Source organism: Erinaceus europaeus, chromosome 10 (genome assembly GCF_950295315.1).
Source record: "Erinaceus europaeus chromosome 10, mEriEur2.1, whole genome shotgun sequence".
Classification (NCBI taxonomy): domain Eukaryota; kingdom Metazoa; phylum Chordata; class Mammalia; order Eulipotyphla; family Erinaceidae; genus Erinaceus; species Erinaceus europaeus.
The window spans coordinates 14,769,812-14,795,908 of record NC_080171.1 but is presented as its reverse complement, the minus strand read 5'-3'; positions in this window follow the sequence as shown (position 1 = coordinate 14,795,908).

The following is a 26,097-nucleotide window of genomic DNA, read 5'->3' as shown; positions in this document are numbered from 1 at the left end:
TAAATCTTGAAGTAACATTCAAGGTCTTTCATTCTTTTTTTTTTTTTCAATATTTATTTATTTTCCCTGTTGTTGTCCTTGTTTTTTTTTTAATTGTTTTTGTTACTGATGTTGTCATTGTTGGATAGGACTGAGAGAAATGGAGAGAGGAGGGGAAGATAGACAGGGGGAGAGAAAGATAGACACCTGCAGACCTGCTTCACTGCCTGTGAAGTGACTTCCCTACAGGTGGGGAGCCGGGGGCTCGAACCGGGATCCTTATGCCAGTCCTTGTGCTTTGCATCATATGAGCTTAGCCATTGCGCTACCGCCCGACTCCCCCATCATTCTTTTCTTCATGAGGCTCTAGCATGAGCGCTTTAGATGCCTAGGTCCTTATCTTCTCCCTCATCCCCTTGATTATTTATATATCTAGACTCCCAAGGTCTTTCATTCTTATGGGGACCTCAGCAGTTCATAAGGCTGCGATGGCCAGCAAATTACACACTCCCTCATTCATGTCAGGCCCCAGTGGGTGCTGGCCTTGGTGCCCAGAGTGTGGCTCCATTGACACCTGTCTGTTTGAGGAGTTACAGTTCTTCGCAGAATAATTAGGCCATGGCCCTTTGCCCTTCCCAGTTCTGCCTTCCTTCCTTCCTTCCTTCCTTCCTTCCTTCCTTCCTTCCTTCCTTTTTCTTTCTTTTTTTTTTTTTTTTTAATTTCTTTCTGCCTACCAGTGTTGTCATTGGAACTTGGCACCTACATGATGAACCCACCACTCCCAGCAACTATTTATTTTACTTCTTTTTGACAGAGACAGAGAGAAATTCAGAAGGATGGGAGATATATGTAGAGAAAAAGACTGACATCTGTAGCACTATTTTACTGCTAATGAAACTTCCTCCCTGCAAGTGGGAACTAGAAGCTTGAACCTGAGTCCTTGCACACTCTAACGGGTGCACTCTACCGGGTGTGCCGTCACCCACTGCCTCATCCCTTGCCCCCATGTGTTTATCCTAATACCTATCTATCTATCTCTTGCCTCCAGGGTTATTGCTGGGGCTCAATGCAGGCACTACAAATCCACTGTTCCTGGTAACCATTTTTCCTTTATTTATTTATTTATTTATTGAATAGGACAGAGCGAAATTGAGAGAGGAGGGGGAGATTGAGAGAGAAAGAGGGAGTCAGGCAGTAGCACAATGGGTTAAGCGCAGGTGGCACAAAGTGCAAGGACCAAAGTAAGGATCCTGGTTTGAGCCCCCAGCTCCCAACCTGCAGGGAAGTGGCTTCACAAGTGGTGAAACAGGCCTGCAGGTGTCTGCCTTTCTCTCCCCCTCTCTGCCTTCCCCTCCTCTCTCCATTTCTCTCTGTCCTATCCAACAAGAATGACAATAAAAAACAACAAGGACAATAAAAGGGAATAAATAAATAAATATAAGAGAGAAAAAAGAAGATAAACACCTGCAGACCTACTTCTCTGGCTTGTGAAGCTTCACCCATACAGGTGGGTGGAGCCAATGGCTCCTTGTTCCAGTTCTTGCGCCTAGTACCATGTGTGCTTAATGGAGTGTACCACCACCTGGCCCCCTCTAACTCTAACTATCTGTTTTTTGGAGAACTTGGCCTAACAGGTGAATGTGAGGAAGCAGACAGGAAACTGAAAATGGGCTGACTGCAAGGCGAACCTCAGCCCAAGTGGCATGAGAGGCAATGATCATCCTCGGCTCAATATGGTAACCCTGTTTTCACAAGTGACCTGGGGACATATGTTTAGATACAGGGTGACACCCTTAGGGAAGACTACTGAGGAGATAATACCAATTATGACAGTGGCACTGATTTTTTTTCTCCCCAGAAAGATGTGATGCCCCATGGACGGATAATGAGAAACTGGGCAGTTAACAGACTGTTAAAGGTGACATGTAAAAGCCAGGACTCTCTTCCTTAGCTTTTTTTCTGTGCAGTGCCAACAGACTGAGGACACAGCTGCATGGTCAGTTCAGTCTGTCATCATGAGAGCAGACTCTGCACTAGAAAAACCCGAGACCTTGAAACAGGGGTGGAAACTTGCAGGCTATCTCCCCTTCTTCAGTTCTGACCAAGTGGACCTGGTCAGAACTCTCCCTGGAACTGTGAGAGCTTACAGAGGAGGCCCACTCCTTTGTAGTAGAAGCAAGCATTTCTTCCTTTGGGGGAAATGTAAGCTCTCCCAGTGCTCCCAGGATAACCAAATACCCAAGGAAGCCAGCACCCTTTCTGCAGGGCCAGCTCCCCCTCGTCATCTCAGCATCACCCAGCTGGGAGATATGCTGAGCCTGATAGTTGAGAGGACTCAAGAATTAGCAGATTCCAGAGACACGCAGGGGAGTGTCCTTGACTTTGGCTTTGGGGCTACTGTATTGGGAGATTTGAACATCATATTGAATGTGAGAGAACATGTTGATTTAGGACTTTTTGGGGTTGAGGGGACCTGAGGTCTAACAGCCTGTCAAGGACTCTAGGACTCCAAGCAGGTTTTCAGCAAGGGGGCACTTAACCCAGGGGAACTGCCTGAGAAGATGTCAAGGGGAGAGCTAGGGGTTAGGGAGTCCAGGGAGGTGGGCTTGCTGGGCATAGTGCTTGTGTAAGGCCAGCAGGTTACATCCCCTGGGAGCCCAAGACTTCCCTGTTTGCTAAGTCACCCAACAGCTTAAAGCTGGAGAGTGGAGCCCTCATACCCCTCAGTTATGACTTTTCTTTGGCAACACAAGGAGGAGACCAGAGCCAGGTCGCAGTGTTACTCCTTAGGGAAGGGAGTACAACGTTGCAGTAACCACCAGACTCATCCCGGCAGAAGCTCATCTGGGTGACCCCACAGGAAGTTCTGGAGTTGCTAATAAGGCTTCAAATTGTCTCTGCACTGAATGTTTGTGCCCCCCCATTTGTTGGTATGCATGAGACCCCTTCTGTTTCATTTGGTTTAAATCCCCCCTGCTTAACACTATTCTATTTACATAACCACTTCATTCTATTTACATAACCACTGTTAACAAGTTCCACCCTCCCTCCAGGGCATTTGTGGTTCAGTGATAGGATTCTCGCCTAATCTGCCCCCTCTTTGTCACACTCTGATTTTCACCAGTCACTTTTCTCTCCACCCTCTCTATGTCACATCCTGTTTCCACCTTACTTGGCAAGTATATATAAAGACAGTATTGTGAGTTTTACTGTACTGTACTTTGAGTTTAACTTAGCTCGTCTTAGATTGTGCTGTGTCCTGCATGAATAAAGAGATACTGCCTACAGCTCAGCCATGAGTCCCTGGTCGTCTGTTACCCGCCCGTGAAGCCAGCCCGGCAAAAACAAGATAACCCATCGAAAACAACACCCATTCATATATAGAAATCTTACTACCCACCCCCAGTGTGATGGTGTTAGAAAGTAGGGGTTCTGGGGCCAGGTGGTGGCACACCTGGTTGAGCGCACATGTTACAGTGTGCAAGGACCCAGGTTCGAGCCCCCAGTCCCCACCCGCAAGGGGAAAGCTTCACGAGTGGTGAAGCAGGGCTACAGGTGTCTCTCTGTCTCTCTCCCTCTCTGTCACCCCCTTCCCTCTCCATCTCTGACTGTCTCTATCTAATAAATAAAAATTTTAAAAAGAAAAGATAGACAGTAGGGGTTCTTGGCAGGTAAAGAGGTCTAAAGGAGGCCATGCAGATAGAGTCTCCATGATTAGTGCCCTCCCTCATAAGAAAAGGAAGAGACAGAGTGGGGAGCTAGCTCAGCTGGTAAAGCACACACATTACCAAGTGCCAGGATTTGATTTCCTGCCCACTGCATAGGTCCATCATGCAAAGGGAAAGTTTCGAGAGTCATGGAGCAGTGCTGTGGTGTCACCACCTCTCTCTCTCTACCTGAAGAAAAGAGAATAAATAAACGAATAAGTCTGCTGGGAGCAGTGGAATTGCACAGCCACAAAGGCCCAGTGAAGCTTCAGTGGCAGAAGAAAAGAGGCAAAAGCTTATTCTCTGTCCCTGCCCCTCGAGCCTCTGAGGAGAGATAGCAAGAAGACAGCCTTCTGCACGCTAGGAAGACACAGCAGAATGGACTTAGAACCGCAGGAACACTATCTTCCAGCACTCGGATCTTGAACTTTAGTGGCTCCCAGATTGGTGAGAAATGTCTATTGTTTAAGCCACCCATCTATGATATTTCACTGTAACAGCCTGAGCTGACTGTGACCATATTCCTAGGGCCGAAATGGGTGGGCAGTCAGCCAGGGTGCTGCTTCACAGAGGACACAGCTGCAAGAGCAGGCGGCTGAAGAGGTTACCCCAACTAAAATACAGGCTCATCTTCAGCCCATAGACCTGAGGCAGTTTTCACATCCCAAGCCACCAACTGATGAGGAGGCTAGCCCTTAAGAGGAGTAGTCCCAAAGCACCACAGCAAGCTTATCTAGTGCTGATTCCTCCCCAAAGGGCCCTAAGCCCATCTCCCCAGGTGCATGTCCGAGAGCCATGCAGCACAACAGAAGCTGTCGGTTATTCCTCTCTGCCGGCTGTGGACAAAATGTAAACAAATGAGTGTGGCTGGGTTCCAATAAACTTTATTCATGGATATGGAAATTTCAGTCTATATCATCTTCACATGTCTTTCGATTTTTTCCCCCTAGCCTTCTCAAAAATATAAAAACCATTTTAGGGGAGTCAGGTGGTAGCACAGCAGGTTAAGCACAGGTGGTGCGAAGTGCAAGACCGGCGTAAGGATCCTGGTTCGAGCCCCCGGCTCCCCACCTGCAGGGGAGTCGCTTCACAGGTGGTGAAGCAGGTCTGCAGGTGTCTATCTTTCTCTCCCCCTCTCTGTCTTCCCCTCCTCTCTCCATTTCTCTCTGTCCTATCCAACAACCCAACAACAATGACAACAATAGTAACTACAACCAAAAAAAGAAACAAGGGCAACAAAAGGGAATAAATAAATTTTAAATAAAAAAAAATTAGCTGGCAGGCAGAATGAAAATGATTAGTTGGCTCGAGTTGACCCACAGACTATAATTCGCCCCTTTTCTAACGTGTTAACATTTGCCAGTTTAACACTTTTTAATTAAAAAAAAAATAGTGCTTACATTAGAGGAACCAAAATATTTGGAAGAGTCAGTAACAGACATGTCTCTTCCTCCTTCTTGGGGACAAAAGCCTTCTCTTGTGTCTTCTTGCCAATGTCTTGGGTCTTCCCAGCCTCATCTTGGTTTTTGAGATTTCAAGAAATCTGGAATCAGTTAGCTTCATAAACTCTTTACTCGAGTATGACCTAATTTATTACTCAAAGCAGTTATGTTTTCATTCATCCATCCAATTTCCACCATTATTCCCCCGCCCCCCCCAAGCCAATTCCTGGACTTTTTATTTATTGTTTTTATTTGATGAATATATGAGTTGCACAAAAAATATCTATATTTTCTCCTTCTTCTTCTTCTTCTTCTATTTCTTCTTCTTCTATTTCTTCTTCTTCTTCTTCTTCCCCTTCTCCTCCTTCTCCTTCTCCTCCTTCTTCTCCTTCCCCTTCTCCTTCTACTTCTCCTCCTCCTCTTCCTTCCTCTTTTAATAATAAAGCCCCAATAGTATTTTTAAACAATCATCCACTAAAGGGGATTTAACTTGGTCTCCAAAATGTAATGACTCTGGCAAGCAGCTTTTAGAATAATCTATTTAATCCCCACCATACACAGCCAACTTCTTCTTCACCACAATCCTAAATGGTAGAGTCAGGAAATTGAGACTTTGTAAAACTGCACAGAGACTCAAGCATTGAGCCAAACCCTCTAATGGGTGGAAAATGGTTTGGTTAAGGAGAAACATAAAACAGGTATCATTATTGTCATCTCCACTCATATCACCCTGTTTATAGAAACAGAAAGTGATCCAACTGAAGGTTGCAAACTCAGAAGTTTCCAAAGGCCAGATGGGCAACATGAATGACTAAGAGGGACTGGGTATAGGAAATTAGGGCAGGGAATAGTGGCCAAAGTGAAACCTATGTGTCCCATCTAAACACACTCACAACAGAACTCTGCTGTTATCTGGCAGTAGTATGCTTGTCAAATAAAGCACATCCATGGGACAGATGCAACTCTCAGCCCATCTGCCTGCCACTCTGCATCTGTCCTTGCCAATGAGCAAGCTCATTTGTGTTTGTGAAGAAAGATATCCTTAAAAAAAAAATCGCTGCCTAGCCCACACCCCAACTCCCTGAGCTCAATCCCTTCATGGTAAAGGCCAGAACATCCAATCTCTGGTCAGTCAAGGGCATGTCCAATGGAATACAACCAAGCTTCTATAGCAGAGCTGGGATTTGAATCCAGTTTGGCCTAACTCTGAACTCATCTCACCTCCTCCCCACCTCCCCACGACACCCGCACCCCTCCCCTGCATCCATCTAAAGGAGTTCCAAACAGGTTACACAGGCTGGCAAAGTGAAGCCGCTAGCTGCTCATTCTGGCTGCACACCGGAATTAATTCACTCACCAACCGGCCGAGCAAATGAAAAACCGAGTCAGCTGGCATTCTGAGTAAGTGGCTCCCAGCTGCCTCCCGCCGGCCAGAGCTGTCCTGTATTTGAAGGTCAAACATCAGAGCTTCAGTTCTCTATGTGGAATGCAAAGCGCTTGGGCCCACATGACTGCAGGCAGCAGGACTGAAGAGGGGGGAGAGGATGGGTATTCCCAGACCAGGGGTCTGGTACTCAGAGAGCAGCTACCTCACCACCCTCCCAGGTGGGCTCAGGTGATTTAAACATCACAGGCAGGGGAGCCAGACACATGTTTCAATGTCACCCCAATTAAGGGGCCTGCAAGGTTAGATGGGTCCTTGAGGGAAGTACTAGGAAAGCCAGCTAGATGAGAGAAGCAGGGTCTTCACTGCCTTGGGGACCCAGCACCCAAGTGTTCTTCTAAGGCAAACGGAAAACATTGGTGTGCAATCCAGCTGTGCCAAAGGACCTTCAGCAAATCCTGGCCCTTCTACCGGCTGCTGCGGCTACACCAATGGAAAGGACCCTTATTGTGTACGTTGGACAGTGTTCCTCAGAAGCAACATCTGACAAAACTGGAAACACTGTAGTGCACAGTAAATCAGTGAAGAATATGGTCTGTTAATATAAGGACTCATAAGATAACAGCTACATGGGAAACAGAACTAGTTCCTAAGCAATAAAGGCTGATCACAGATACAAGTGAGCAGGCATTGCCAACTCCATCTTGGTCTCTACACACAAGCCAGGAGGAAGTCAGGGCACAAACTCCAGGAAAAGACATCAGTAGGCACCTTCCCTGGGAAAGGCATTGTTCAGCAATGTTATTTCCAAGTTTTACAAGAGACCAGACCACCAAGCTTCAGTGACCCATTGCTCAGGGTAGGACCCTTGCATCAGCTAATGGCCCCTTTATTTTATTTCTTCACTGACCTATGGCTTTTTTTTTTTTTTTTTTTTTGCCTCCAGGGTTATCACTGGGGCTGAGTGCTGGCACTATGAATCCACTGGTCCTGATGGTCATTTTTTTCCACTTTACTCAATAGAATAGAGAGAAACTGAGAGAAGCAGGGGAAACAGAGGGAGAAAGAAAGAGAGACACCTATAGACCTGCTTTGCCACTTGTCGGGTTGTGTAGCAGGGTAGAGAGAAGAGACTGGAGCAGAGAGGGAACACAAATCTTTATTCACTCGGGCACCTCAGAGTTGGGTGAGAGTACAGAGGTTCGGGCCACGTGGAGCTAGCAAAATGGCCACCTCCCGCTATGCGCAGCAACCCTTCTCTGTGTCAGGTCGCCCAGGTGAAAAAGGGGCAAAGAGAGCTTACCTAGAACAGCATCGGGCTTTATAGTAAAAAAGCCTGAAGTGGCAAGTCCGGATGGGATTGGCTAGGAAGCAAGGCACTCAGGGATAGGGTTATAGCTCTCAGGAATGAAAGGGGGAGGAGAAAACAAGGCACTCTGGGAAGCTTGGGTTTCAGCTCTTGAGGGAATGGGTGATACCCTGAGGGTATCTGCACAATACCCAACAGCTGCTTGCAAGGCATCCCCCAGCAGGTGGGGAGCCAGGGGCTTGAACTCGGATTCTTGCTGTGTCCTTGCACTTAATACCATGTGAACTTACCTGGGTGCACCATCACTCAGCAGCCACATACACCCCGCCCCCATGACCCTTTATACCTCCTAGACCCTTCAAGTGAGATGACTTTCTGAGACACAAATCTGCCATCTTCTTAGGTTTTGCAAACATCAGATTAAATCCACTTTTTTTTTTTCATACTAAATCTTGTGTCTCTGTTAAGTGGCTTCTGGAGCAGGGAGCAATTCTGAACCTTTCAGCCTGTAACAGTGACCATTATTCTGATTTATAAGACTCCTGGTGGCCCCACAAGCAGAGGGAGGAAGTTGAGTAGCAGGTAATTTGGGGCACCACAGGAGGGAGACTATCCTAACGCTATGAATATAGAAGGGACACCTTGTACTAGAAACAGAGCTTGCCCTGACTTGACAGCAGGTCCCAGCTAAGACTGGACAAGCATCAGGCACCATAGGAGTGCCTTGGCCTCTGGTCACACTAGGAAGTTTGCACTGAACCACCTTCTAGATTCTCTTCAGGCCACCAGTTGTGAATTTCAGATTTCCTAGAAGAGAGAGAGGGAGAGAGAGAAAGAGAGAGAGAGAGAGAGAGAGAGAGAGAGAAAGTTAGACCAGGACTCAGAAGCTCCGGTCCATGTCATACTCTGCTCAGGCTTCCTGGACCCTCCCCTTCTTCTGCCACTGTCTCCCATCCACTTCAGCTCAGTGCATCTGGGGCTCCTCCAGTTGCAAGTGTTTTATAGGTGAACTCTTAAGTGGAAGGCGAGACTCTGAAGACCAGAGTAGAGTTGCTTGCTCAGACCCTTCTGAGGTGCTCAGCTACGATCCCTGCTGCAGTCAGCTGGTAAGAGCTCAGTATGGAGGTAGTGCTCCTCAGCCCTGGTGGCCCAAAGCCTCCCACTGTGTTAGGATAGGGCTACAGGGCCAAGTGTAAAGGCACAGCCTCCTCTTCACAGGTCCTCAGCTTTGTCACACTAGCTTCTGTTACTCTCCACTCACACCTGCTCCTCCCTGAAAATCAGAGGTGGGAAGGTGGATTTGCACAGGAAAATGACTTCATTAATGTCTCCAGCTCTGTCAGAGATGTAGAATGAAGGGAGACTGTCAGAATTATGAAAGCATGCCTGTGTCCCTGGGGAATACAGTCCATTTTGATATCCTCAGCTTGCAGTTAATCTGTGGGGAGCCAGAGCCTTGTAATTCCTAAGGAGTCATCTTAACCATCCTGCTGGCAATAGCCAACAGAAGCCCAGATGTCTGGGTGGGGAGTGGGAGATGCAAATCTGGTGTGAAAATGCAAGTGCCCCCCCATGCCCCTCCTGGTGTAAAGGCATTCTTCTACTCCCAACCTAGAACTCCCATTTTCCAGGTGACCCCAGACAAGTGGAGACAAGGAAGGACCCAAGAACCCCTGAGCAGCAGCACATAGTGAGCTCCTTCAGAGCAGGGGCAGGGGTAGCCTCAGACATGGATGCTGGTCCTTGCCACTTCTCTGCCACCTCCAGCCTCACGTCTTCTTCTCCTTCCCCTTCCTCTTCCCCTTCTTCTCCTTCTCCTTCTTCTCCTCCTTCTCCTTTTCCTCCTCCTTCTCCTCCTCTTTCTCCTCTTCCTCCTCCTACACCTCCTTCACCTCCTTTTTCTTCCCTGCCTCCTCCTTCTCCTTCTTTTAACTTTTATTTATTTTTATTTTATTATTTATTTATTGTGTAAAGATAGAGATCAAGAGAGAAGGGGGAGAGAGACACCTGTAGCACTGCCTCACCACTTGTGAAGCTTCCCTCCTGCAGTTGGAGACCGGGGGCTTGAACCCAGATCCTTGTTCACTATGATGCAAGTATTTAACCATGTGTGCCATTGCTCAGTCTGCCTCCTGTCTTTGTTTTTCTTCCAGAAATCTACATCTGAGTCTCCTTTGGTAACCAGCCCCAACTACTGGGAACCCTTTCTACCAACACAGACAGGCTGAACTCACTGGAAAATGTTGGGCAGATACAAAGCATGGGGTCATGACATGACCCTGAGGCACAACTGATTCTCCAGTGCGCTCAGGCCCAATGTGCCTTCTGCAAGCCAGAAATCAATCCCTTGTGAGCTCCCTCCCTGCCTTGCCTGCTCCCCTTTCCTTACTGGTTTCTGATGAGTCCCTTCTTATATGTTTTTTCCTTCATGGGGCGGCAGTGGGAGGGTTAACAGTTTACAACACAGTTGTTAACACATGGGCATAATTTCTCATATCTCCCTGGAAGAAGTGATGTTCTAAGACTTCTGAACCTAGGCCTTAAGAGGACTAGAAACCTCTACTCTCTCCCTCTTGGAATTCAATTGCCATGTTAGAAGTCTAGTTCCTCTGAGACCACCACACAGTGAGGAGATCAAAGCAAACCCTACAGAGTAGTCAGCTCTGGTCCTATGGAAGACTAGCCAAGATACCAGACACCTGAGTTGCTCTTACAGTTTCCAGTCCAGCTGGGTGCTGTCAAGTGGATGATGATCTCACTGATGTCAGGGGTCAAGAGGAACCAGACAACTGGTAGGCACTGGTAGTAGGCACAGCTGCTCTACAGACTCTTGAGACCTCCTGAAGTGCTGTTTTTATGTCACCATGTTCTGTTTTGTTCGTGCTTGTTTTACAATAGATAACCAAAGTATCTACTTGGAATTGTTTCTCTGACCCAGAATTTTAACAGATTAGTAAGAAGTTTTGTAGATCCTGACATGACCTAACAATTCTGTGGCTTTTCCCCTAGCCCCACGTGGTCTGTTCCTGAAGAGGAAGGTCTCTATAGGCATAGAGGAAGATCCAGAGAATGAACGGCTTGGATAAAGGATTGAAGGTACCAATTCTGTCTCAGACGATCTGGAGGTAAATCAGAGATGCTATCTGATCTTGTTTATAAAGTAGAAGAGAACTTCAGTCAGAATGGTTGGAGGATGGCATGGAGGAAGAAAGATTAAGCCAGTTGCCAGGGGCCAAGGCCTTAGCTAAGTCTCTCATATAGAAAGTTACAAAACATCCTGAAAGCAGCCAGTAAAAACATTTATAGGTAGAGCAGACATTCCGACCATTGGAATTGAGATTACCATCTAGCTGTTTGGAAGGTCGCTCACCCACCTCCCTCCCCCACTACCTTAGCAGAACTTCCTCATTGTTTGTGCTTATATTGTGGCTGCAAAATAAAATTTTTAGAGCTTGATCAGACCTCCTATCTTGCTCTCGTTTTTTGTGTCTCTTGTCTCCTTCATTCTCTCGCCCCCTACCCTAGGTCTCCGTTGATAGACCTCGCAGTCCGGGCCAGCCAGTCACATGCAGCAAGGGCTCTTGGCTCTAAGAGAAAGGAGGGCTGGCCTGACGTTTTTGAAGTGCAGTTTCAAGTGCAGAATAGTCATCACCTTGGAGTTTGTCAGAAATGTGAATTCTCAGCTACAGAACAGCAGAAGCTCTGTTTCTCTCCTCTCCCCTCTGGGGTCAACTAGAAATACCAAAGGAGATCACCTGGGACCTCAACAAGGCAGGACTAGAATGCCTTCAGGAACCCAGCAAATCACTGGTGAGTGCAAACATGTGTGACACTTGGACAGAGAGGAGCCTAGGGAGAGCGAAAGTGGCTGGTAACAGTCTGGCAATTTGCCAGCTGGGACACCACCTCCAGTCTGTTTCACTGGCAAGAAGACAGCTGAAGGGAGGAGAGGACTCCCCTAGGACTCACTGAACATGACTGTGGGTCTCAATTGCTACTGCCCTCAGAATTTGGAGCAGTGCGGGGAGGATAAGCGGGGAACCTGTGCTGAAACCAGGGGACAGAGAACTAATGAGAAAACTCAGGAGACGACCTATACCTTGGTGTCATAGCAGTAGGGCTGTGAGAGACTCTTTGCATAACCACTGGATTATCTCTGCCCCACCCTGCTTTATCTCTTGGTCAGGAATCAGTGATTAAGCTAAGAAGCCTACTTATAGTTTTAAAGCCCTCAGGCTCCCATAGCCTACAGGGAAGAAAAAGAATAAAAGAGACTCTTAAGCCACTGTGCTCCAACTCAGGGATTAAAATACTATTGAAACAACTGTCAATTAACACAACTATGAACCCTTTAATTATCTTACTTAGACACAAGTCAATACAGGCAAGAGTAATGAGTAATTTGAAAAGTACTGAGAGAGGGACCTCATAACATACTATACAAAATGGTTAAACCAACAAGAAGAAATATTGGAGAAATGAACCAGGACAAGAGTTCAGCTAAAAGCCCACCAAAGGTTGAAGTACAAAATAGTGAGGTTAACATTCAAATGCTTGTTAAGGAAATAGTCACAGGAGTGAGTAAAGAGTTTGAAAGAATTGTCATCAGAAATGCAGGAACAACAAATGAGATTCTGAAAGAAAACACTAATTATCTCAAGATTATTAGAGAGCTGAAAGCTGAAATAGCTGAGCTAAGAACACAACTAGCAAAAACAGTATCAGAACAGGGCAACAAAACAGATCAACTCCAGAAAGCAGTAGAGGGGAGAGAGAATAGAATGAATGAGGCTAAAGATAGAATTAGCAAGATTGAGGATGAATTAGCGACAACTAAAAAAGAAATAAGAGAACTCAAAAAGAGATTAAGAGATACTGAAAACAACAGAGACCCATAAAATGACTTCAAAAGAAATAATATACGCACTACTGGCTTTCCAGAGGAAGAAAGAGGGGGAGGGGAAGAAAGTATTCTTCTTCTGGACATAACAGCTGAGAACTTCCCTAGTCTAGACAATATCAAAGACATAAATGTTCAAGAAGCCAAGAGGGTTCTAAACAGAATTAACTCAGACTTAAAGACACCAAGACACATCATATTTAGAATGGAAAGGAATAAGGATAAAAAAATGAGGAAGCTCAACAGTACATGTCTTAACAACTTCTGGGTCAAAGAGGAAATAAAGGATGAAATCAAAATGTTTCAAGAGTTCAATGAAAATGAAGACACAGCCTCTCAAAATATTTAGGACACAGCTAAGGCAGTACTGAGAGAGAAGTTCACAGCCATACAAGCACACATTAGGAAACAAGAAAAAGCACAAATAAACAGCCTGATTGCACATATTAAAGAGCTAGAAGAAGAAGAACAAAGGGACCCTAAAGCAACCAGAAGGACAGAAATCACTAAAGTTAGGGCAGAAATAAATAACATTTAAAATAAGAAAACCTTACAAAAGATCAATGAAAGTAAATGTTTGTTCTTCGAAAGAGTGAACAAAATCGACAAATCTGTAGCCAGACTCACAAAGCAAAAAAAGAAGACTCAGATAAATCAGATCATAAATGAAAGAGGAGATATCACAACAGACACCGCAATAATTCAGCATATCATTCAAAACTTCTATAAACAACTATATACCACCAAGCTAGAGAACCTGAAAGAAATGGATGATTTCCTAGATACCTATGAACTTCCAAAATTAAGTAAAGAGGAACTAGATAGCATGAACAGACCCATCACAGCTAATGAAATTGAAACAGTTATCAAAAACCTTCCCAAAACTAAAGGCCTGGACCAGCTTGTTTTACAAATGAATTCTACAAAACCTTCAAGGAAGAGTTAATTCCTCTACTTTTAGAAATCTTCCAGATTATTGAAGACACTGGACTACTCCCTTCCAGCTTCTATGAAGCCAACATCACTTTGATACCAAAAGCAGACAGGGACACAACCAAAAAATAAAACTACAGACCAGTATCTCTGATGAACATAGATGCTAAAATATTGAACAAAATTCTAGCCAACTGGATACAGCACTATATTAAAAAGATTGTTCATCATGACCAAGTGGGGTTTATCCCAGGCAAGCAAGGTTGGTTTAATATACGTAAATCAATCAACGTGATCCACCACATCAACAAAAGCAAGACCAAAAACTACATGATCATATCAATAGATGCAGAGAAAGCCTTTGACAAAACACAACATCCCTTTATGTTCAAAACACTACAAAAATAGGAATAGACAGAAAATTCCTGAAGATATTGGGGCCTATATATATATTGCAAACCTACAGCCAACATCATACTCAATAGTGAAAAACTGGAAGCATTTCCCTCAGATCAGGTACTAGACAGGGCTGCCCACTATAACCATTATTATTCAATATAGTGTTGGAAGTTCTTGCCATAGCAGTCAGGCAGGAGCAAGGAATTAAAGGCATACAGATTTGAAGAGAAGAAGTCAAACTCTCCCTATTTGCAGATGACATGATAGTATACATAGAAAAGGAATCCTAAGGAATCCAACAAGAAGCTTTTGGAAATCATCAGGTAATACAGTAAGGTGTCAGGCTACAAAATTAACATTCAAAAGTCAGTGGCATTCCTCTATGCAAACACTAAGAAGAAGTTGAAGTCCTGAAATCAATTTTTTTTACTATAGCAACAAAAACAATCAAATACCTAGGAATAAACCTAACAAAAGAAGTGAAATATTTGTATACTGAAAATTATGAGTCACTACTCAAGGAAATTGAAAAAGACACAAAGAAGTGGAAAGATATTCCGTGTTCATGGGTTGGCAGAATTAACATCATCAAAATGAATATACTACCCAGAGCCATATACAAATTGAATGCTATCCCCATCAAGATCCCAACCACATTTTTCAGGAGAATAGAACAAATGCTACAAATGTTTACCTGGATATAGAAAAGAAAGACCTAGAATTGCCAAAACAATCTTGAGAAGAAAGGACAGAACTGGAGGTATCACACTCCCAGATCTCAAATTGTATTATAGGGCCATTGTCATCAAAACTGCTTGGTACTGGAACTTGAATAGACACACTGACCAGTGGAATAGAATTGAGAGCCCAGAAGTGAGCCCCCACACCTATGACAAAGGTGCCCAGACTATTAAATGGGGAAAGCAGAGTCTCTTCAACAAATGGTGTTGGAAAAAATGGGTTGAAACATGCAGAAGAATGAAACTGAACCACTATATTTTACCAAATACAAAAGTAAATTCCAAGTGGATCAAGGACTTGGATGTTAGACCAGAAACTATCAGATACTTAGAGGAAAATATTGGCAGAACTCTTTGCCACATAAATTTTAAAGACATCTTCAATGAAAGGAATCCAGCTACAAAGAAGACTAAGGCAAGCATAAACCTATGGGACTACGTCAAATTAAAAAGCTTCTGCACAGCAAAAGAAACCACTACCCAAACCTAGAGACCCCTCACAGAATGGGAGAAGGTCTTTACATGCCATACATCAGACAAGAGTTTAATAACCAACATATATAAAGAGCTTACCAAACTCAACAACAAGAAAACAAATAACCTCATCCAAAAATGGGGGGAGGACATGGACAGTATACTCACCACAGAAGAGATCCAAAAGGCCGAGAAACACATGAAAAAATGCTCCACATCTTTGATTGTCAGAGAAATGCAAATAAAGACAACAGTGAGATATGACTTCACTCTTGTGAGAATGTCATACATCAGAAAAGGTAACAGCACCAAATGCTGGAGAGGTTGTGGGGTCAAAGGAACCCTCCTGTACTGCTGGTGGGAATGTCAATTGGTCCAACCTCTGTGGAGAAAAGTCTGGAGAACTCTCAGAAGGCTAGGAATGGACCTACCCTATGATCCTGCAATTCCTCTCCTGGGGATATATCCTAAGGAACCCAACACATCCATCCAAAAAGATCTGTGTACACATATGTTCTTAGCAGCACAATTTGTAATAGCCAAAATCTGTAAGCAACCCAGGTGTCCAACAACAGATGAGTGGCTGAGCAAGTTGTGGTATATATACACAATGGAATACTGCTTAGCTATATATATATTTAAAAAAAGGTGACTTAACCGTTTTCAGCTGATCTTGGATGGACCTTGAAAAATTCATGTTAAGTGAAATAAGTTAGAAACAGAAGGATGAATATGGGATGATCTCACTCTCAGGCAGAAGTTGAAAAACAAGATCAGAAGAGAAAACACAAGTAGAACCTGAACTGGAATTGGCGCATTGCACCAAAGTAAAAGACACTGGGGGGGGGGGGGGAGGAGAATACAGGTCCAAAAGGGATGACAGAGGACCTAGTGTGGGTTGCATTGTTATATGGAAAACCGGGAAATGTTATGCATGTACAAACTATTGTCTTTACTGTTGAATGTAAAACATTAACTCCCCAATAAAGAAACTTAAAAAAAATGAAATGTCAATTCTCAGACTCCCTCCCCAGAAGATCAGACACCCAGGAGGTGGAACCTCCTTACTTGGGTTTCCAGGACTTTCTGATGACTCAGGTTTCTGCTAGGGTTTGGAAACGCCAGATTAAATGACTGTTGTCTATTGGCTTGATGGTCTAGTAATCAGCATTGGTATTTGCAGTGTGCAATAAGCAATCAGGTGTTATTGATGAGTCACTGGATTCTAGAGTTTGTCTTATTTCATTATCTATTGCTTGAATTATTGTTCCAAGTGGTATTGACTTCTGGCCCCATAGCTCAACACAGCTAAAAACATACTGTACTGCTGAGCATCTTATGTGGTCCAGGGCAGGTCCTTATCCTTAAATGGTCTTGATTTCCTTCTGTGATGTGAACTGGAGGAGGTGGAGTGCACAAGCTGGTATGTCCTGAGCAGGCGTATGAGCTAGTCCTGCCTCCTGGCTGGTAGGGGAGAAGCCCAAAGAGAGGAGCAGAGGGCAAGGAGGAACTACAAGTAGAGGGGTACGTGGCTGCGTGGGGGACACCTGTCACCACCTCCACCACAAGACCAAGACAAGTTCTTTGCTGAGAACTCTGAGACAAGAGAGCAGAGGGGTGGAGGGATGCTTCCGTTCCTTCACCAGCTCCTTCAAAATAAATTCACAACTAAGCGAAGACAGTGAAAAGTTGTATAAACATAGCTACTGGATAAGTTTTTGGGATATGCTCTCTCTATCCAATAGGAGTGCTGCTCTTAGTTACCCTGAGATTCCATGAATGAGGAGTCATGGGCAGCTTCTGGAAAGAGGTGGCAAGCAGGACTTAAGAGGTGAACAGTCTTCAGACACTGGGATGGGTGCTCACAAAGCAGAGGCGGAAGGAGGAATTTTGGGAAAGTAGGAGGAATGTTATTGTCACACGGGCCATGAAAGAGGGATGGAAAAGACTGAACACCCCAAATACTTTATCAAACTATTTAAAATGTATGTTCTCACCAGTTTTTTGCTCTGCATTCCTTATCAGTCAAATCTTTCTTTGAAAGGACATCCTCTATCCATCTCCTGTTACACACCAGATAACACTGGCTGAGCGTTTCGACCTCTTTCTGTCTGTCTGCTGTGGATTGAGACTAAATTCTCATAGCATCCTTCCTCATAGGCCGGTAGTATTACTATGCCCAGGTTGTATTAGGTAGGAGAGGGTGGTAGGCTTTGAACCCTGGGACCCCAAAATCTGACATCTGGACATCTGGGTGTCAGAGACATATTCTCTCTCTCTTTCTCATTCTCTCTCTCTCTTTCCCTCTCTCCCTCTCTCTTTCCCATTTAATCAGAGCACTACTTAGGGAACTGAACCTGAGACTTCAGAACTTCAGGCATGAGAGTTTCTTTGCATAGCCATTATGCTATCTCCCCCACCCAGAGCCCTCTGTTCTCAAGCACTGTGCTTTGCTCTACTCCCACCTGTGTCTGGAGCAGGGGTGGGGGTGTGCTACCACCTTTTCTCCACCCCACATGGCACTGCAGCTAACAGGAGTTGAAACTACTGTTCTGATCTGCCCAGGTTTTTAAATTTTATTTATTTATTTATTTATTTATTATAAAAAAGAAATGCAGAGAGACCAGAGTACTGCTCAGCTCTGGCTTATTATGGTGGTGCTTGAGACTGAATTTGGAACCTCAAAGCCCCAGGCGTGAAAGTCATTTGCATAACCAAGATGTTTTCTCCAGCCCTGCCCCAGAATTCTGAAGGAGGGAGCTAGTCACAGCTTGGTACATCTTGGAGAAGGATGGGGGTGGGGGTGGGGACTGACAGAATGCTGATGAGGTCCCAGCCCACTGAGAAAGAAGAGGGCTGGACCAGGTGGAGGCAGGAGACATAGATGGAGCAGGACGCAGCAGTGTCCTGACATAACCAAATCCCCTCCCCACCAGAGTGTCACTGAGGCTTTGCACCTGGACCATTAAAACGTTCCTTATGGATCTCCCCTGCCTAACCCCCTCCCCAGATAGAGAATGAGAGCCAAAGAGAGAGTGAGAGATGAGGAGAGACACAACAGCACTGTCTCACCACCAGTTTTCCCTTTGTACAGTGCTCAGCTGTGGTGGTTGGACATTTGAGCCTGCGTCGTTGGGTGGTGACCGGCATGCTCCACCAGGTGAATTATCTCCCAGCCCCTGGACAACAAGTTTATAGATAAAAGTCACAGATATGGCTTCTCCCACCAGCTCTCCCGCTAACCCACTCTGTGACTGCAAGCAAGTCCTTGTCCCTTCCTCTAGTCTTTCTCTCCATCCTACTGCAGTGCTTACTAGGTCAGCAACTTCTAAGCAACTCAGTAGTAACGTTCAAATACATTTGTCCGGGGATTTCATTACATAAAACTGGCAAGAGTGCATTACTATAAATTTATGTTCCGGTTCAAATGTATAAGCACTACTTATTATAAAGTCAACCACTGAGAATAATGAAACTGTTTCAATAATGCAAATAATTTGAAATTGAACGTTATAAATAATAGTGGCAATCTGATAGGAGCATCAATATCCAATTTATTTCAGTATTTAGATTTGGTTTCACTTTATTATTAAAATTCCAAATCATGGGAGTTGGACGGTAGCGCAGCGGGTTAAGTGCAGGTGGCACAAAGAGCAGGGACTGGCATAAGGATCCCGGTTCGAGCCCCCAGCTCCCTACCTGCAGGGGAGTCACTTCACAGGCGGTGAATCAGGTCTGTAGGTGTCTATCTTTCTCTCCCCCTCTGTCTTCCCCTCCTCTCTCCATTTCTCTCTGTCCTATTCAACGATGACATCAACAACAATAATAACCACAACAATAAAACAACAAGGACAACAAAAGGGAATAAATATATATATATATATATATATATATATATATATATATATATATATATATATTTAAATTCCTAATCACCCCGAAAAGTAATTACAAGTGGTAGAGAATTTTCAAAACATTTAACCTTCCAATTCAACTGATTCAGGAACTTCAAGAAGAATAATAGGCAATTATTTTGTTTCAGGGTTGAATTATTAACAATGCCTGAGCCCTGCTCTCATTGCTTAGATGGTGAGTATTATTACATTTGGGAAGAGATGAGGGATAGGTTCCTCAGCTTAAATATTCATTGTTTGGCAGAAAAATACTTTTCAAATGTAGCTTGAAGGATGTTCAGGGTTGTCATTTAAGAAATTCTCATGCTTCAGTGCCCATCTCTGACAGCTCTTCACTCAAAATTTCTCAACAAATTTATTTTGCATGTTAAACCCAAGCTTTAGGATTCAGCTTTTATCCTAAACACACCATCTGGAATTGTAAGCAGAGTAACAGTGGGACCCAACAGTGTCATACTCAACCCCGTCAGAGCTCACGGTAGTCAGACAAGAATTGCTCTGGTTGGGGGCAAGATGCAGTGGCACACCTCACTGAGCACATGTGTTACAATGCACAAGGACCCAGGTTCAAGCCCCACTCTCGACCTGCAGAGGGAAATCTTTGCGAGTGGTGAAGCAGGTCTGTAGGTGTCTCTCTCCCTCTCTATCTCCCCTCCCCTCTTGATATCTGGCTATCTCTGTCAAACAAGTAAAGATAATAAAAAATAAATTAAAATTCTAAAGAAAGAAAGAATTGCCCTGATGTATACCAAACTCTGAAGGTTTTTCTTTTGTTTTTCCTGATAAGAGAAGCAAGGGTTGGCAAAAGAGCCACGCAGATACTGAGCTGCCTTGTCATGCGTGCGATCCTGGTTTGAGTCCTGCCCTCACAGCACTGAAGGAAGCCTAGGTGCTATGTTTTCTTTCACTCTCTGCCTCTGTTTCAGTCTGAAAACATCAGCCTGGAGCCGCGAAGCCTGAGAGAAGAGGAAGAAGAAGAGCAGGAGGTGGAGGAGGAAGAGAAAGATGGAGAATCAACGTTTCAGGTACTTTTAGCCCCTTCCCAGTATAATTCCACCCTTTTGCAGATTCTTTTTTTTTATTCAAAAATTGTTTATTTATTTATTCCCTTTTGTTGCCCTTGTTGTTTTATTGTTGTAGTTTTTATTGTTGTTGTTGTTGATGGAGTCGTTGTTGGATAGGACAGAGAGAAATGGAGAGAGGAAGGGAAGACAGGGAGGGGGAGAGAAAGACAGACACCTGCAGACCTGCTTTACTGCCACATGCGCTTAAGCTGCTGCGCTACTGCCAGACTCCCCAGCTTCTAACTGTGCTGGGGTCATGCCATGCTGAGCTAGGCCACCTCCTGTCCTTGCCTGAATTACTTAGGGCAAGGGTGAGGAGGTGGGGATCCAGCGCAGCCAAGGCAGGTGAGCAACCTCCCTGAGCCACAGCAATGGGGCATCTGCTCAGCGTCCATGCCGAGGGCCAGGCTCCCTGCAGAGTCGCCCAACTCCACAGAGACTCACACTGCGCCACATTGGCGGGGGGGGGGGGAGCTACAATTTGGGAGCATGCTCAGTCATTTTGCTTCGAGGTTTACAATAATTTAAAACATGCACATTTAGACAATGCTTAGCGAAGTCGTGAAAGGCCATCTTTGGAGTCCTGGGGGAGTCAAGAATCCAAGTCTGAGACCCATAGGCCTGGGTAACGGCTTCAGGCCCTTCCCACATGCACGCCTAGCCTGTATTCTGTGCATGCCTCTGATTCCCTGCTCCCATGTTTCCAGGAGTAGAAAACGGAGCCCTTCTGTCCCCACCCACTCGCCCAGCCCCCCACCCCCAGCCTGTGGGATTCCCTTCTAGGAAAGTCATTACTGCCTCTCTTGGTCGTCTGCCAGCTCTAAAGTGTCTTTTTAATTGCATCTAATTTGGCCTCATCTCATTAAATCCTTAATTTAAACCGGAGCGATCCCTCCAGCTCTGGCTGCCTAATGACAAAGGGGCCCGTGCGCCCTTCCCCCACCAGGCGGCGGCTCCCCGTCAGAACTGCTCTCATTTCCAGGTGGTCTCTCTGGGAGGCTTCTGACAAGTGGCTGTCGTCCTCGCCAGGCTGCCTGTGGATGCCAGCCAAGAGGGCTTCCCGGGAGCGGTAATTACTGGTGCAGGCTCAGCCCTCCACCCTTCTGCTGCCCTGGCTCCCAGGCCAGAAGATGCGTAGGCAGCATCTAGTGTCGAGGAGTGGGGTGAGCAGACAGAGAAGGTCGTCAGGGACAAATCCAGGCAGTCACAGAGCCCACTGCCAGGAGCAGGACTTCCAGCTGACCCGGGAGAGCATTGCTGGCTGTACGGTGAGGACGCTGAGTTTCCTGAAGGAAAGAAGGCAGGTCTGTCTGGCCACACCATGACAAAGTTCTTCTCATTTCTCCACCCCCACCCCCACCCCCAGTCCAAATCTGTCTGCTGTTAGGCTCACCCTAGGTCACTTCTTTTCAGCTAAGTAGCCTTCTCAAAGCTTCCCAAATATGCTACCCACTTCTGCCCCAGGGTCTTTGAACATGCTCTCCTGTCTCTCTGGACTATTCATCCTCTGCTTGTTTTATAGGTCGCTTCTTTCCATCTGATGTCAGCTCAATCCTCCTCTCTTTAGAGAAACCTTTCTTGACCTCCACAATCATCATTTCTCAATATTTGATGGCTTTGGCCAGTTTCGTTTTGCTGTTGTTTTCTTGAATTTGGTGTTGGTACTTGCACTGATTACCTGCTTTTTTTTTTTTTTCTTCTACTCTTCAGAGTTGTGGTCTCATCTATGCATATCCCAGGGCATTATTTTGAGAGTGAGAGAGGGAGAGAAAGAGAGACATATGCACCACAGCCCTGAAACTCCCCCCCCCCATTGACTCGGCACTCCAGTGTGTCTAGGACTCAAACCTGGGGTTTGCACATGCAAAGGCATGTTCCCTACCCAGTGGGACGCTTCTCAGGCCCTTTATCATTTGCTTTGAATAAATTCACATTTATCTTTTTTTTAATGAGGCACTACAGGAGCAGAGGCATATTCTGTCCTCTTACTGTCTATTCTAGAACTTCAGCATCTGGCCATGCTCAGTCTTCAATCTCGCTGTGTTGCTTGACCCCACCATGCAGAGGTTAACCACATCAGGGTCTGCACAACTCCCAACGCTTCTCAGCTCCAGTGGCTGCCAGGATTGAGCCCTGTCCCTACTGTCTCTGAATTAATTCTGCTAAGAAGAGACCAGCAAGAATACTTTCCTGGGGATGACCTCCAGGACTGCAGTGTGGGGACCTCAGGGTCAGGACTGACACTTGCAGCATAGGATATGGACCTGGGGAAGCCGGTTGCTATAGAAACCCCCTGCCACAGAGTGGGTATCCACAGCTGTGCTGTGCTCTCTGTGAGCCTGGGACCTGAGAGGGAGGCTGAGCAGAGACAGGAGGGGCTTCTAATTCAGTTTGTTCTGAATAAGCCTCTTGTCTGACTGAGCCCCAGCTTCATCATCTGTAAAATGAGGCGCAGCATACACCTTTCACAGGGCTGTGAGGTGGATTCCTTTGGTAAGGCAATGTCTACAGAGGGCTAGCGTTGGTGTTCAGTATATGCCAGGCCATTCCTGTTGTGACAAAACTTTAAGGGAAATTCAAAGTGTATTAAAGAAACCCTAAAATATTTGGAAGGAAGTTCAAACAGAACACTCCATGATATCCATGTCAGAGATAGCTGCAGAAACAGGAGTTGTGAGGCAAAGGGGAATTAAAAGCAAGAATAAATAAATGAGATTTCATTTCAACAAAAAGTAAAGAAAATGATTCTACAAAATCAGTATTTCCTTGTAAGAAGTGCAAAGTGTCTGAGAATTTACCCAATTTGAAGGAAAAAAAAAAAAAGAGAAAAGACAAAGTCCAGTTTGGGGGGGAGAGTTTCCTTGCATTTCTAGTTCATTCTAGCCTGTCTGGAATCATTGTGGTTTGCACCACAGCCCTCCCTGTGCCCAGTTCCACCTTCCCTGAGCACACACTCCTCTGGGATTCCTGGGTATGAATGGTCCAAGTAAATGGCAAGGCTGAAGGTGGGAGGCTGAGTGCCAGAGAACTGGTTTCCCTGCTAAGGGCCAGATACATGGTAGCTGTATCTGGGAAACAAATAATCTGCCTGAAGGTTGTTGCATCCTAATTCCCCAAACTCCTCATTGCTATTCACTGGTCAGCCTTTGAACAATTGCAGAGAAGCTGGCTGGTATGTGTCCTTACACCTATCTTGCCGTGTGTGTGTGTGTGTGTGTGTGTGTGTGTGTGTCCGTCCACATGGAGTAAGGAAGACCCCCTGTGTAGGAGGAGGAGAGGTACTCTCTACTCCCCTCTACCCCTCTAGGCCTTGCACCCTCCTCCCAGCCCTGCCGGGGACCCTTCCCTCTCTCAGGCTGCCTTCTTCCTCCTTCCCTCCTTGCACACAAACTCCTCAAGCAGTCCAGGTTTGGAGAGGACAAAAGCCAAAAAGGAACAGATGTCTCCAAGTGGCCACTCTGAAATCAAGAGAGAGCCAAGGCTGGCTGTCTTCTTGGAATGGGGAGGGAAAAGACAGAAGAAGCTGGGGCAGATATGTAAACACATGCTTTGCAGGAAGCATGCCTAAATGCTTGGTGGGGCGTGGGGGGTGGGGTGGGGGTGGGGGTAGAACCCACAAGTCTCTGCTCATTCCAGGAACACTGTGGAGCCAGCGTCCTTCCTTGTTGCAGTCAAATGAACTCTTGGAAAATTCTCACCTCCTCTTGGCCCTCCTCCACAATGGGGGTTGGGGAAGCACAGATACTGGGGTGCTCCTCCTCTCCAGGCTGATAAAGTCAGGTAATGAGGTTCTGGGCAGCAGACTTGCTTTCACACTTACTCCTGATAATTGGTCACTCCTTTCAAGAGCAGGTGGGTCCTGATGCAGTAATTGGCAGGGGGGTAGGGGCAGCCCCCTAGGGGACTAGAAAGGTGTTAATTGCTCTATCTCCCCTATCCCTGTTAGTGAGGGAGCTGGAAGGTATCCAGGGAAGGTCCCACAGATGCAGAGGACAAAGGTATATGGCTTCTCCCTGAAGTTGAAGAGAGGGTAAGGTTGAGGGCATTCATGGACTTGCAGGGGCTCTTAGCTGGTAAGTGGCAGAGCTGAGACTAAGAAGCCTGGGTCTTGCAGCTCCAGAGTTCATGGCTTCTCCACACTGGGGTCGTACTTCATGTTGAGTGGAACAGGGGAAGGGCAGGCTCTAGGCCTGGGGGTATAGTTCCTTCTACTTGAGCTCTGCCAGTTGGGCAGCCTGAGGCACTGGAGCAAGGTGCCCATTGTGGGCTGAGGTCTTTTCCCTCAGGAAGTGTTTGCTCAGAGCATCATTCTCTCTTGATGACACTCCACCCCCAACACCCTTCACTCACTGGAAATTACCTCCAATCCAGCAGTATTTTTTTAGCCTGACCCAGAGCATAATTAGGAACAGGTGGTTCTCCTTGGCACGGCAGTCAGTGCTGAAGAGCATGAATTCTGCTCCCTTTCCAAAGGCACATGAGGCTTGGTCTGCAGGGTAGTGGTGCCCCTGTACAGCCAGGCCGCTGAATGCTGCTCTTCTGGCCTCTAGGGCAGCACTAGATGCCAGCTAGCCCTGCCTCAGTCACTGTGGGCATAGTAGCATGCCAGGACACAGACACAGATATGCAGACACGCATACAGTTCAGCGAGCCCAAGAGCCTGGATTGACTGAATAAAGGACTTGGAGACATTCTGCTTCTCTGAGCTCAGGGCTCTGACTCTACTCTCTCCCCAGCACCCAAAACAGAGTCCTGAAGTGGGGAATGTGGAAGCCACTTTCTTTTATCCTGTCTCCCCCAGAGCAATTCCAGGTCATGGCACCACCCTGCTGAACTCCAAGAGCAGGTCTAGAGAACAGTTTCCTTGCTGGAGCTTCCGACCTTGGTTTACCCCCCGCCCCGTGTATCCCTGATCTCATAGCCAGAATAATCATTATACAATTCAAGTCCGATCTGACTGCTTGTCTAAACCTCTGTTTCTTTCCATCAGCAAAGCATTCAATTCCTTCTGGTCCTGGTTTCTTTCTCTCTCCCCCTCTCAGCTCAGTTGCTTATTTCTAGCCCACTGCGTTCTTCAGACACACCTTGCCAAGTCCAACCTCCACCAAACCTTTGCTATTGTTGTTTTTTTTATTACCTGAAGTGTTTCTCTCTCTCTCTCCCTCTCTATCTATTTCATGCTACATATACATACAAATATATATTGAGAGAGAAGTTCACTCAGGAACAGCAGGACGCAAGAGGCCTCAGCACCAAAGTAGAAGACAAAAGAAGCAAGGTGTATGAGATTTAAAAAAGAAGAAGAAAAGAAAAAGGGAGGGAGATGCAGAATTTGATGGAGACAGAGGTCAAGTGATGGGTTGAAGAATGTATGTAATGAGGGCCAGCTGGTGGCACACCTGGTTGAGCGAACGTGTTACGATGTGCAAGGACCCAGGTTCAAGCCCCGGGCCCCACCTGGAGGGGCAAGCTATGCAAGTGGTAAAGCAGGGCTGCAGGTGTCTCTCTGTCTCTCTCCCTATCACCCCCTTCTCTATTGATTTCTGGCTGTCTTTATCCAATAAATAAAACTAATAAAAATTATTTTAAAGAATCTAGATAACCTTTTAAGGGGGTGGCCAGGGGAGTCCGTAAGGCCAGGGGAGTCATGTAAGGCCTGCAAAATCATTTGGTCTGGCCCTGCCAAGGCAATTGGAGCTCTTTTCAAAAGGATAGTAAGTGCTAGTTTTTTGTTTGTTTGTTTGTTTGTTTGTTTGTTTTTGCCTCCAGGGTTATTGCTGGGGCTTGGTGCCAGCACTAGGAATCCACTGCTCCTGGAGGCTATTTTTCCCATTTTGTTGCCTTTGTTGTTC